Raw genomic sequence first — 10373 nt, 5'->3', positions numbered from 1 at the left:
CAAGGGGAGAGCTACTGCTCTGTGTCATTGCTCTCCTGCAGCCTGAGTCTGACAGGACATTTGTGTGTGCTTTTCTTCACTTTGGAGAGCACGGGGACCTTAGCTCAGACCTGAGGTAAGGACATTAGGTGCTGTGGAAGCCAGAGGATGTTACTTGGGGTTAGAAAACTACTCCTGGAGCTAGATTGTACATATAGACCTAGTTTTGCTGCATGTGAGCAGGAGGAATGGAGCAGCTGTGGGGACTGGGTGATGCTGCACCGATGTCCAGCGTCTGGTGAATACAGGCAGGCTCCAAGAAAGAGTCTATAATGGTAAGAATGGAAGGGTAAGGCGAGCTTATCCCCCAAATAGAAAGGGTTTCTATATCCCTCTGTTTTCTTTATACCGTTAGCTGCTCGCACAATGGTGCGTTTGGGCCACGCTCGCTGTTGTCAGTGTGTGTAACATCCATGTCGTGAGGATGTTGGGAACGCTCCCTGGCCTGGGTTAGCAGCAGACAGCTGGTGGTACCAGATGGAAATCCCCCGTGTCGGCCTCGCGTGACTTCACCTCTAAATGTTCGGGCTCTAATTTTAAGCTTCTGTTCTAGTTTGTTTTGTATTTGCTGTGTGTGTGTGTTTGTTTTTTTTTTTAAGCATTGTTTTATGTAATTAAAAAATGTTGATTACATGCAGCCACCAGCTGTGCCAGCCACAATTTTGCAGCAAACAGAGCTCTGTGACAGATACATTCAGCCTGGGTTGGTCACATTTGCCTCTAATGATCCATCAGGCTCCAGCTTGCTCGTTATGTTTTGATCGCCTTTATATCAGGGATGTCAAACTCATTTTCACCGGGGGCCACATCAGCCTCGCGCTTGCCTTCAAGGAGCCGAATATGATTTTAGGACTGTATTGATGCTTTATGAAGTGCTCCAGTCGAGTTGAAGAAAAATGTTATGGACAGTTCTCCCATTAATTTGATCATATTTTAAATGTATTTGTATGTCTGTAGCCATGAGTTCTGCTGTTACATTGTCCTAAAAAGTTCTTCCTCTTGTTTAATTAAGTCTCTCATCAGATCATTTCATGAGGTACGTTCCCATTTAGGTCATAAGAAAGAATGAATACTGAAATTCCTTCCATATTTTTCCATTCTGCTCATCATTTCACAAACTTACACCCTCTGTTTTTCAACCACATGAATTTTGAGCTGTAGACTTTCAGGTTCTCATCTGCCTTCCTCTGGAAATTGCTGCATATTTCTTGTCCTACCAGCTGTGACCTTCCATATACCCATTGACAGCTGAAGTGGCCAAAAGTTGATGCTATTGTAGGCTGTTTGGAGTATTTTTTTTTTTTCCCCCCATGAGTTACTGTGTATTTATCAACCTTTACTTTCTGCTCAGTACTGTGTAAAGGTACTAGATAACTTTTTTTTGGTTCAAAAAGTAGCATTAACCATGTACTTCGGTTACTATTAAAAACAAACAAACAAGCAAACCCAAAAAGATCACGAAGTACCTGGAAAAGCAAAGAGGAGGCTTTGGCAACATTTTGCATTTTCCCAAGTAGCAAGTGTTATACCAAAGTGAATGATATAAAAACATTTCTGGGAAAAGTTGGTACCGGGCCATGTACAATGGCAGTTTTCTCTGGAACAACAATCACAGTGTACTATTGATTTCTTTTTTTTTTATATTATCCTCTAGGTAGAGAGTGATAGATTTAAAACACTCTGTGTCCTGAGAATTTTACTTGTCTGCTTAGCAATTTGAAGGGAACTGTAGATGAAGGCTTCAGCTTTTTGCTGCTGTCCCTCGAAATGCAGGCTCCTCATTTGTCATCTATCCAATTTTTCTTGTCACTAGGGCGTTATTTGTGTATAAAGAAAAAGACGTTCAGTACAGTTTGGTAAAAGAAAAGCCTTAAATGTTTTGGACGTGTGGGAGGTTTTTTTGTGTGTTTTTGCAGCACGAACAGAACTAATTTGGCAGCAATTACAGCGCCAGGGCTCTGAGCAGGGCGGTACCCAGCGCCTCTGATCCTTTCCAACAGCATCGCTTCACTTTGAGTGGCAAAACAATAATGTCCAGAGCAAAATGGGTGTGATATTTCTTGTGGTAACTGTAGAATGCCTTTTTTAAATTTTTTTTTTTTTTTTAGCTCTGTACAAACACATCAGGGAACAAACAGGAGAGGTGGGTGGATGATGGGCTGACTGGCTCAAGGTCACAGAAGGTTTTCTCACAGATGGAGCATCCCAGGAACGCTTGGAAAGCTAACCCACCTCTAACCTCCCGTACGTCTTTACAACAGAAAACCCCTGGATTTAAATAAAAAGTACTATGTCATAATCGTAGCAAAATTTTTAAAAAGCAATCATGGAAGGCAAGAGCTTGAGGATATCTTGTAAACATCGCAAGGATGTTTTAAATAGAATGTAAAGTGAAAGCATATAAAGCCATGAATCCTCATTTCATATTTTCACTGTTAATATCTTATAACTAAAGAGAGATCCAGCAACTCACTGGCAAATATTTGAGAGGGAGCGGGGAAAAAATGATTGTGTTAATGGGAGGAGCGTAATTTTGTCACAGCTGCCACAGAAACACCCAGGACCGAGCTCTACCCACAGCTGCCGTAGGAGATTGCTCGCTGGTTTTACTGCGGTTGTAGGAGCCACGTGAAAATAGCTGGCATGCCGTTACTAATTTCATTTGTGGAAGATGAGATAAATGATAGTGATTATAAGCACGCATTATATGTAGACTCACCGTTTAAATAACTGTGCTAAATTAATATAGGAATAGGAATAAGTGCCTGAGGTTTAGGGAATATAGGAATGAGCTGACTCTGCAGTAAAACGATGTGCAGTTAATTCACGCTGCCACCTCGTGGCTCCCGCTTAAAAGATTTTAAAATACTGAAAAACGTCAAAATAATCAGAATCTATCGTGCAACAATAGGAAATATTGAAGCCGTACTTTGAATAGCCAGTGACACAGACAGAAGATGTTTGTGTGTTTTCCTAGGGGTTACTGTTCCCTTTGAAATCATAAAGTAGGTTGCTGGTTTATTTGTTCTTCCTTAGCTTTTCGCAGCAGTGTGAACTAAAACCTGGAGGTGTACAGTGTGTGCTTATATATACCCTCTGCGATACTACACATTTTATTATGGAGAACAGCCATCACATGATGTGCCGTTGTATACATTTTTATGCATTTTAACAAACTCATAAGTAGAAAATGTCATTTAGCACGGAAGTTGATTTATAGTGTTCATTTATTTATTAAGCATACCTGGAGGATAAATAAAATTGAGGAGAAGTCTCACCCAAGCCTGCTGAAGACTTTGTGCACCCCAATGACATAAAAGCAGAGACGACGAGGGCGCTCGGGAGGGTCAGTTGCTTTACTCGCGTTGCTTTCAACGCTCAGGACTTGAACGTGCTGTCACTGAGCAGTCGGATGTTTCCAATTGAGCGTAATACTTTTATGACCTCTTTGCAGCTCCTGCGTTTCACTCAACCTTGCTTTTGAACTGCTCTGGGGTTGTTTGGGGTATTTTCTTTTTTTTTTTTTTTTTTTTTTTTCTCCTGGAGCTAGGATTGCTCACACTAATATCTCAGTCTTTTTTTTCTCCGCGGGTGGATGACTCCCTCCCATTCCCTTCCTCGCCGTGGTCGCTGGTGCAGGCACAGGAGTTTTGGGAGGCGAAGCGTCCTGACAGCTCTGTGGGCTCAGCCTAAATCAATCTTCAAGGTACCCAGGCACTACACAAATCGTTACCACTTAACTCTTGGCATCTGTCGTTTGTAACATTGAATGTAATATTTGATAGATGGCTTGTTGGACTGCGCTGCACAGCTTGCATGGCTAAATGAGGCTTTTTTTTTTAAATTTTTTTTTTAAATTCCAGGTTTCTATTTCAGCATTACAGTTTTTCTTCCCAGTTGCTTAAGTCAGAGCTCTCTTGAGCAAAGGGAGTGAACCTTTGGTGACAGTGACCTGAAGTGCTAAATGAATAACCACAATTCTCCCTTTGTAGCCCTGGGATCAGTTTATATCTCTCAGCCTGCAGGACAAATGCTTTTTGCTTTGTTATGATCCCTTAACGTACAGAATACTCGTTGTGCCTCTGACAACCCTTCCTTCCCGCAGCCCTGGTAAGCACGACAAATGGGCAGCTCAGCGCTTTCCTTCATCCTCCTCATACCACTAATGTTCCTGTGAGATGATTGTGGGAACACGAAGACCTATTGAAAAAATGTCAAGAACGCAAAAATGTTTAATGCCTTTTTTTTTTTTTTTCTTTCTCCTCTCCGTACTAGTCGCTGTTGAAAAGCTCAAGAGAAAGAAGTGCTGAGTAGCACTGCTGGTGATAATGACAAATAGCAAGATCTCTGTTTAGAATAGCGGACAAAAAATACATTCGAGAGGGCTCTTGGGAAATCAGGTGGTCTCAAGCTGTCTGGGTGCCAGGAATTTTATTAAAAAGCAAGCTGAAGTGGTTTCAGAATCATTTGTGGTGATTTTTGACAAATTATGGTGAGTAGGTGAGACATCTGACGGCTGTAGAAGCTCTGTAGTACCTGCTCCTAGAAGGAATAAATGAGGGCCTGGGTAATTACATTTAATTTTCATTTACAGAGGAAAAAAAATCTAAAACAAAAGCAGTCTGGAAGATGTTGGACAAGCAAACCATGTGGTTTTTCTTGAAGTAATTGCAAACCGAAGTAATTGCAAACCAAAGTAATACCATCCTATGACAAGATAAAAAGGTCTTATTGCTGTGAGAGAGACAGTATGTGACAATATACGAATTCTTTTTGGGATAGTCATGCCGAACATGACTGTAGATGAAACTGGGTACAAAATGGTACATTTTCAGATGCTTGTTCCAGGATCACTTCTTCCAATCTTGGGTGGTGAACAGAAAAAGTATTTAGCGTATTAAGAAACTAGTACAAATTTGGAGAATCCGTAGGCTATTGGGAGAGAGATATGATGGGATTCAAACCTTGACAGATGGAGAAATGGCCATGGAAAAACAAGGATGCCATGCAATGAAGATAAATGCAGATTGCTGAATTTAGGAGGAAAAACCGAAACCAAAACCCAAAACAACACACACACCAAACCAGCTCTGCGGGCAGCAGCAGATGCCAGGCTGTTCTGACAGCAGAACCGCTGGTGTTTATGCTGGGGCACAAGCTAAACGTGAGTCAAACTTGTTCCGTTGTGAAAAAGCAAATACCACGCTGGGGTGTAAACAGTCACTCAGACACCAAAACGCTTGTTGTCGTCCCCGCGTGGTGCGGTCGTGGCTACGACACCTGATTTCGAGGTTTGGAGCCGTGCCCTTGAAGAGAAGCCGCACGCTGCCGTAATTCCTGGCCAGTGCTTCTGGATCGGCAAAGATCACGTCCCCAGTGCTGTATTTTTCTAAGAGCAGAGGGGCTGTTCACATTGTACCTTTGTTGCAGATTCATGGGACTGCTGGGACTTGCATCCACATGGTCTTTGTAGGAGTTCTAAGCCCAGGATCAGCTGGGTCTGGATCAGCTTGACTTGCCCATGCAGCTGTGGTGACTTGAATATCTTTGCTTGCTGTCAGCAAATAGTGTCTTTGCAAAGGCAGATGATGGAAAATCCTGAAATATAACCCTCTCTCGGTGTCGCCTTGTTTGGACATCTTTAGTCATGTGTAAGGAGCCTGCAAGCAGGATATGCCACAAGTCTGCTAATAAATACAGATTTATGGCTTTGACACGCAGTTGTAACAAGCCACCAGACCAAGTGTTAGTACGAGCTCCTAGACCAGGCATTAATGTGCTTCTGTTCTCCTCTGCCTGAGATATACAAGGAGCCTTTCCTGGCCTCGTAGGCATTGCCAGGAGCAGAAGGGTTGGCCTCCAATGCTCCTTGCAGCAGAGCCTTAACAGTGCTCAGTTGCTGTCTTCTGCCTCTGTATTTCCCATAGATTTTTTCCAGTATTGTTATTTTTTCCCCTTGAACCTTCAAGTGACTGATTTTCCCTGCTGCAACAATCCTGCAACTTTGTCTTATCTGGCATAGCTTTGTTTTTATCTTTTCCCCACACGCGCTTCTTGGCAATTTCTTCTGCCTATTTTAGAGAGCCGGGCTGCGTTGAAGTTAGGTGTCGGAGACCCTCGGACACTGTTGAACCACTTGGAGAGGTGGTGGAAGGTCACCGAGAGAGGATGGCGTTATCTCCAGCCTCGGGGCGGTGTCGGTGAAGGCTCAACAGGTCACGCTGCTGGTCTCAGGTAAGTGATGGGGTTTAGGCTGGCAGGGAGGGAGGAAGGTAAGAGCCAACCTCAAGCACCAGAACCTGCTCCATCTCAGCACCAGCATTGATTTTGGGGGCTGCAACTGCCTGTCTTGCTAGGGGACAGACCTTCCCAACTCATGGTTACTCAGAAGAGACTTTCTGCTGCATCACGGCACAGCTCTAGGTTTTGTTGGGCTGCTGTGATAGAAATCCAAAGGAGGAATTTGTCTGCAGGTGCTTAGAGCTGGCACATGGTTTTCCAGGTGTGGAAACCAGCTCTAAGGGTCAAAATGGCTGGGCTGCATTTATGTATCTTGGGCAGCATCATGAGAAGGATCTCAATGCAACAGCCTGGGCACTGGAGAGGGTTGGCTTAGTTCCTGAGCCTCTTGTTCTTTGCCAAATGGTTCTTGGATCACACCGTCTTCCACAGAGGGTAAAGACACACAGGTCTGCTCTCCAAGCACTCCGCTCTTTAAACAGAGGCTCAGCACTTTCCCCAGATGTTATTTTAGCAACGCAAGGGCTAAACAAACAGCAACAGATGGGAAACCCCCGGTCGTTGTGCACCGCGAAGCCAGAAGATGACTCCAAAACACGTTTTGCAGAGTTGCTGCTCACAGCAGGTTGGTTTGAGCGAGCGGTGAGCTGCAGCTGAAAGAAATGAGAGAGCAGCAGGAACGTGGTTATATCCTTCCCGGTCGGGATTAGGAAGGAGCAGTGGCAGGTAGTGGCTCACGTCTGAGCTCTGTGTGCGGCTGCTGCAGCGAGGGTACATGCAGAATTAGTAGCAGGGGGTTTTTAAGACTTTTTTTTTTCCTCTAGAAATGCTTTAAGTATTGTGCCCAGGGGCATTTACTTTAGAAGAAAGAGATGATCTCACAAGTCCTTTCCCAAAAGAGTCCTCTGTTACGTGATGTTTTAGCAGGAAAGGCCTTCTCTGGAGGCTGTGCTTTCCCTCAGGAGATTAATCTGTTTTGCAGAGCTTCTCCTTGTATGCTTCAGAACCCCATTTGTCTCCATTTGTTTGAAAAAACCACTTAAGGCCAGGTATAGCCCCTGGCTTGGTGTTCGCCAGTGATGGGGTGGTCTCTCTTACCCCCCAGGCTGGACTCCGGTCCCACAGAAGTTACGATACGGCCGCCTGCGGTTGATGCTTTTGCTCAGTACAGCCCCTGGCTTGGCCTGTGCTGACAGACATGTGAAGCCCTGGGTCACTGTCCTTTCTGGAAGCCTCATCCCCTGCTGCTTTCAGATACGTGTCCAGGAGCACAGCCGCGGGATCGGGGACTGCTGGAACCACAGGCTACCTCAGCATCCACAATTCGGTGCTTTTTTTTTCTTGTAGTTTCCCTGTGGGAGTAAGTCTGGCTTTTCCGCCGCTTTCAAGACCAGTTTAGCAAAGAAAGGGCTTTCCCAGAATCCTGAGGTCACAAATTCGAAGCCGGATGAGTAGCAGCATCTTGCTGTTTCCCACCAGCGCTGCCACGTGAAGGTATCCGGAACTAAAAGACCCTTTAAGGTGCCATCTGAAAAACACCCAAGGGACCAGCTCTGGGGTTTCTATTCCCAAGGGTGGGTATTGCTGGATTCAGCTCCTGGTCTAAGCAGAGCAGAATGTGTGTTTGTGAGGGGACAGGGAGAGGAATGTCGGGGGCAGGCGGATTGCCAGGGACGCTGCCCCTGCGGGGACCAGGATTCCCGAGGTGGATCCGAGCCATCGGACTTCACAGCCAGGACGAGCTGCTGATTTCGGTCACGGCATTGCCCCGGCTGCCTGCTCTGAAAGATGCCGGGGTTTTGTTTTATGCACAAGGGATTCGTGTTTTTGTGGGCAAAGGGCCGGTACTAATGCCGTCCTGCGTGGCTGTGAATGAATCCGCCCTTTATTCAGCGCTCTCCACCCCTGCTGAGCAGAGAGCCCTGCATCCCTACAGGCGTACGCAGATGCTGCCATTGCCAGCGCTCCTTCAGCCAGCGCTTCCACACTCCGGTGCCTCTCATCCCAGACAAAACCTGGGCTGTGGAGCAGCAGACACAACCAGACCTCTATTCTTAGCCTGGAAAGCCTCCAAGCTTGTTCTCCCTGTGTGCTGGGGGATGAATATGCAGCTACCGGAGCTCTTGACAAAGCTGAGTGAATAGCAGCGTTTGTCGTTAGCCCCCAACGTACACCCCTCTCCCACGGCATCTGTAGCCTTCGCTGCAGCTTTTCACAGTTACATAAATACGGCCTATTTTCCCCTCACAAATTAGCATCGTGTTTGCTAAGTTTAGGCTTTCGCACATGTACAAAACAAACCCTCTGATTTTTCACACACAGCTGGAAATCCTGGCTCACCCGGGGAGAAGCCGTCCCTGCCTGTTTAAAACCTTCACGGCGGTGACAGGCAGCGGCGGTGACAGTGTCCCCTTGCAAGCGGCATGACCCTGTGAAGTGCCGGACGTCACATTGCAAATCATCTGAGGTGCACTGTCCTTTTTCCCCCCTGGGAAAGTCAGACCCCAGCCATGTGGCTGTGAGGATGCCGGAGGATCTGGCACCCTGGAGACTGGAAGGTTGGCTGCATGCTTTGGGGCACAGAGCAGATGGCTCCTTGCCCCCCCCGAAACGTGGGCATTATTTTCCCCAAAGATGGTTCACCCCCACCCCACTGAATGTACTGAGAGATCGCACTGCGGTATATCTGCATTAAAAACAGCCCTGTAGAGAAAGGATGTCATTTGGAAATCTCCCACCCCGGGGTGTAAGAAAGCTGAGTTGCATCCACTGAGATTCCCAGCGGCTTTGTTGCTGTTTTAAGTAATACAGATGCATGGGGCTGGAAGGCAGATGCCCACGCCCTCAATGCAGCGGGATTGCTCCCTACTTCAGCAGCATAAAGGGATCCAGCTCCCCAGTGCTGCTGGGCTCTCTCTGTAGTGAGGGAATAGCTGGGATCTTGACATAGCATTAAATCTCAGCTTCTTACTCCTGTCGTGGGGGCAATAAGGATTCATGGTTGTACGTCCTCAAATGATCATCCCCTGGGCTGGTACCATCAGAGAAGTGACCCATAGCTATGGATCCACAGGGAGACCTTTTCTATTCCTGAACTGACGGCATGCTGAGACGTGAAATATGTTCTGACAGCTCCTGGCAGAGTGACCCACGGGGGAGATGATTCCTGGAGCTAGGCACCAACATCGTGAGGCCAGCTGAGCAGTCAGGCGGTTGGGATGCTGGAGTTTGGGCTCAGCAGGACTGGGTCCTCTCCTAGACAGATGTCTGTGTGGTCTCATGTGAGTCTTGAAGGTGTATTATTGAAGATAGTCACTTAGAGATAGAGATGGCCCTGGCAACGTGGTATACTCTCAGGTTAACTGCTTTTATCCTGAAGGATATTGACTTGAAGACTTTTTGCACTTGTAATTCAGTGCATCGCACCCATTGATTTGTATTAACAGCAGCCCTGTGTATAGGATGTGTATATACATGTAGATACGTGTTTATATATGGGTAGATATCCATGTATCTCTGCAATCATTAGTGGGAAACCTTACAGTAGGGAGCTGCAGCAAACAGGTGATGGGGAGGGTATAATATTAATATATTAATTATGTGGCTTTGCTTTCTTTTTAATCCTTCTGACCAAACTGAGCACTCCAGGTGAGACCCAGCCCCTCAGAGTGCTGAGCCACTAGAGCAGAAAAGGGGAAGAGGTGTGGGCTCTTTCAAAAAGCTGGCAAAGGCATCAGGCACAAAGCTCTTCCTTTCCAAAGGGGCACGCGCTCCTAAGCATGTGATGCTTTAGAAAAGCACATTGTAAAAATCTGCGGAGTGTGGGATTGCCGCCCCTTCGGGGAGGATTATGGCTGGATCTCTGAACCCTTGGTGTTTTGGGTTCGTCATTGAAGCAGATCAGCAGAGCGTTGGCGATTGCAGGCAGCTCTGCACGGTGATTTCTGTGCAAAGGGGAGGCGTTGTGGCTGGAGTGCCCTTCCACACCCCCCAACACCCTGCACCTGTATCTGCACAACCCGGGCAACAGGAACGAGACGGGGAGGCTGAGCTTTAATTGATGCTGGTGTTTTGGGTATGTGCAACCCACTTTT

This window comes from Caloenas nicobarica, chromosome 20 (assembly GCF_036013445.1).
Source record: "Caloenas nicobarica isolate bCalNic1 chromosome 20, bCalNic1.hap1, whole genome shotgun sequence".
Lineage (NCBI taxonomy): Eukaryota > Metazoa > Chordata > Aves > Columbiformes > Columbidae > Caloenas > Caloenas nicobarica.
The sequence above is the reverse complement of the archived record's forward strand: the minus strand, read 5'-3'. Positions refer to the sequence as shown.